The sequence below is a fragment of the Dinoponera quadriceps genome, unplaced genomic scaffold (genome assembly GCF_001313825.1).
Source record: "Dinoponera quadriceps isolate SergipeBrazil2010 unplaced genomic scaffold, ASM131382v1 scaffold777, whole genome shotgun sequence".
Classification (NCBI taxonomy): domain Eukaryota; kingdom Metazoa; phylum Arthropoda; class Insecta; order Hymenoptera; family Formicidae; genus Dinoponera; species Dinoponera quadriceps.
Window position 1 is genome coordinate 1519039 of NW_014555488.1, and position 4179 is coordinate 1523217.

Consider the following 4179-nt stretch of genomic DNA (forward strand, 5'->3'; position numbering starts at 1 on the left):
GAGCGACCGTGACGGCTTGGCGATCTCGGCTCTTCGCGCTCTCGATGGCCGATTAAATGAAATTCAGCGGCTGCACGACGCGCGATCACGCTCGCTCGCGAGAGATTTTCCCCCGGCTTTCCACGGCGTGCGCTTTCCGAGCGACATTCCTCAAAAGCCATCACGAAAATTCACTCTCGCCGCGCTACGCTAAATTTTCACCGGCGGCCGGAGAAAGGTACGCCTGCGGGTAAATCGGCCGTGCTGGTGAGCGCGCATCAGCACAGCCCCGCCGTTGCCCCCGCGGCAACGCGCTAATTAACCAAATCCAGACGTTAAAGCGATAGTAAATGTTTTACCGCTCCGAGGCTCGAGGAGGATTCAGCTCGAAGAGTGCCTGCGCACTTCCTCTTCTTTTCTCAATCTTCCGACTGAACTGGGCCATTGTCATCGGCGATATTGCGAATACTGAATTTCAACAGAAGCATGCGCACTTTTGAAACTACAGTTTGATATTACAGTTAGCAGATTGCGTATAGAAGATACCGTGTTCTTTCTCGCGAAACTCTTGCCGATGATTGCGGTGGGAAACGTAAGGCGAGCGACAAGTTGGGTGCGATATTTGGTCGTCGTTGTACCTTGAATCGAGAAGAATCAGGATGCCATAAAATGACGACGATGGTCACCGAATTGCTCAATCGGACCCGCGGCCTTTTACGATCGGGAAGGTTTAATTCTAATTAAACGTGACGCTCGACGCTGTAAAAATGCGTCGTTAAGCCCGGAAGATCGCCTCGATTCCACGCGTTCACATCGTCGCGATGCGACATATGTCGAAATTTTGGCCTTATGTTAAATCTTTAACTTCCTACAATGCAGTAAGAGCTAGGATAGCGAAATAGATTTAATTTCGATTCATATAATTTACATCTATTTTGGCCCTGATGATGTCTTAAATTTCCATTTTTCGCTGCTGCAGCGTTTAAGGTAACTTTAAAACATTTAAAATTAAATCCGTAGTTATAAGTTCAAGGGAGAAGCTAACAGATGTCAAAATAGGCTATTACCAGTCTGTGGGCTATCTAAATAGCGTAAGTTATCCTTAAAAGCACACTCAGAGAAAGAACTAGCCATGGGAGCTAACACAAAGGCAGCTAATGTCGTTGCTACCGCAGTTAATTTATTAATTCTTCGAATTAAGACATTACAACGAACAATATAGTTGCATCTTACAGCAAATACATCTTATCTCTAATAGTTAATGCTCTTATTTTAACCGCTACAGCTAGATTTTAGTTCTTTTGACTAATTATTTTTCTGAGTGCGCTCTTAAAGATAACTTGTGCTTACTCAGATGATCTATAGACTGATAACAACTTATTTTGACGATACTGACATTTTAACATCTCCCTTGAATCTTTAATTCTGCAGACTTAATGTTAACGTTACCTTGAATTTATTTGTCAGAATTTCGACTCGGGATTCTCCACGAACGTGTGTAGTTCTTCCGCGCGCAACGCTGCACACCGCCAGTCACTTACACTCTTCTCGTTCTTCCTCACCTCACGACGAACGACGATTTCATTTCTTGACGATCTGACAATCTCGTCTCGCGGGGAAAAGCGGAGAAAAACCTCGAGGGATTCTCTCGATGCCTGTTCGCTTGTTTGCTTTTGAGTCTGAGCGACGACTCGACGGCGTGAGCATCGGGCACGACTCATTACCCGGGGAATAGGAAAGTTTCCCATGGTAAATGTAGCGCGTCGCTGGCCTCCGCGCGCCGATATCATTTCCATAATCGTTACAATCGCGCCTTCGTAAAAAAGGAAAATTTCGCTCGACGCTCTCGTCTCCCCCCGCCACCCTTCTTTTCGTGTACTTCCCCCTTGCCCTCTCGAGAGAGGTCCCGCTCTTCGATGGAGCTACTCTTCTAGCCCCCGGCTGAGAATTTACCTCACGAAACCCTCGTTTGCGTTTAACACGAGGTACAAGCGAAAACGGGTACACAAAGAATTTTTCCTCCCCTTCCGCACACTCCGCTCCCTGCCTCTCAGCCCGCACCTACCCTCCTTTTTTATTTTCTTTGCGAGCGCGCGCGCGGGTCCCGCAATTACGTTCGCGCAATGAAAAGTAATTGCGCAACCCACGCTTCGTGACCTTTCCTCAACTTTGTTGGTAGGCCACATGCGCTCCTCAAAACACGCCGATTATTCCACGGCGCGGGAGAGAGAGAGAGAGAGAGAGATAGAGAGACGCGGATGAGGCTGAGGCGGAGAGTGGCACGCAACGCCGACTTGCCACGCTGATCACAGATGGAGGCACGAGCACCACGTGGACTTCGATTCTTCCACCCACCTGTCCTCTTTTCCCCCCTTCTCCTCATCTTTCTCATCGGTCCCCTCTCGCCGCTGACCGCCTCGGCCGATCGATCGTACACGCGTTTCATATTTACATGTGATTTTCGTACGCCTGTGGCCTTTGCAGGGTTGGACAGTAATTCACTAATTCAGTAAAAAGTTAAGTTAACAGTTAAACAGTTAATAACTTAATTAAGTTTAAATAAGTTAACTTTTAACTTAAACTTACCCGGGAAAAAAATATCATATATGAAATTTGCCCATATATAACTATATATGATCATATATTATGTCCACAACGAAAAAATACTGTTGTTTACAAATTATATGCAAATACAATCGAAGTAAATGCTTCTGGCTACTTGTGCTTCTGCTAGCACATGATATCGACGTTTAATTAAATAACATAACATTATTTTTTTCCGTAAATAGACATATATGATCATATATGTAAACACAATATAAGCAAAACTCAAATATGATTTTATATAATTTATATATAATTATATATAATTATTTTTTCCGGGTAGTTACTTTTTATGCATTAACTTTATTTAACTTATTTACTTTTTTAAATTAAGTTATTTCATATATAGCTTTACGTAATTAATTTTTAATTTTATTATTAACTTTTAACTTGTAATTTAAGTAGACATAACTACATTTTAAGTTAACTCTTAATTATATGTGTGTGTGTGTATGTATGAGTTAATGTTTTATTTATGTAACTTTTAACATAAACTTAGTTAATTTATAGCAATCAACTTTTTAACTAGATTTAGTTAAGAAAATTCACTTACTGAATCCTGAATCTTTGAGGCGATTTTATCTTTTTATTATTCTTTCATCACATTATCTGGTACGTCATAAGTAAATGATTAGAATTATATTTTTGATAAGAATATTATGCGCTAATTTGAATGAAAAAAATAACAGATTTCAAATTCTTGATGGAAGTGATATTCTAAATATTCGAACTGGGATTCGTTTCAGCTCGGAAGTAAGGAACATGTTTTTTCCGTTTCTTACGAGATAAGCGCTCGCCTTCCAACTGGAACGCTAATTACATATATTTTAGGTATCAGCTCTACTATAGATCGTTAATGAATCTAATGTAATTTCATGGACGTTCCATTAATGTTCCCATAACAGAAGTTCAGACAAGTCGGCTCGTTGGTCTAGGGGTATGATTCTCGCTTCGGGTGCGAGAGGTCCCGGGTTCAAATCCCGGACGAGCCCGCGGAACGTTTATTTTTATTTTTTCTCGCCGTGTCGCGTCGCAAACATACTCGCTAATGCAATTTGCGTACGTCGAATTGGATTTTTAGCAATAATCTAAATCTAATTACGTTTACTTCAAATTATAGATCTCCGCGACTGGATCGTCATTCCTCCACTTTCGATTTCTTATTTACGTCCGCCGTTACGTCGCTAATTATACGTCGGCTCAAAGACGTCAATTTCTTATCCGCGTATTGACCGAGATAACAAGATATAGAAATAGATAGATAGAAAGAGAGAGAGAGAGAGAGAGATAAGCAGAAGGCAATCGACGCGTCGCGTTGCGTAAGTGCGCGTCAGCCGAGTATATATGAGATGGACAATTGATGTCTTGTCTTGCGGGGTAACGCCCTTTTTTGGCGCAACGAGAGCTTGTAATCTGTGAATTATATCCCATTAACGTGCTCTCAGGTTTACGCTGGGACACAAGCTTTCGCTCGTCCTCGGAGCCACGCGGTGCCCTCTAATTCGAACATCGGCGTCTTTGAAGTCCTAATGCGTTTCTAAAGACAGAGTTTCTATTTGGGCGATAACGGGACCGCTACCTGCTCTCCGAGGAGTT

At 42.4% G+C, this 4179-nt stretch overlaps 1 non-coding gene across 1 annotated transcript; it reads left to right on the plus strand.

Moving 5' to 3' along the window:
• Positions 1 to 3503: 3503 nt before the first annotated feature.
• On the plus strand, positions 3504 to 3575 carry Trnap-cgg. The gene has a single exon. It is a non-coding gene; the product is annotated as a tRNA-Pro (tRNA).
• Positions 3576 to 4179: the final 604 nt, after the last annotated feature.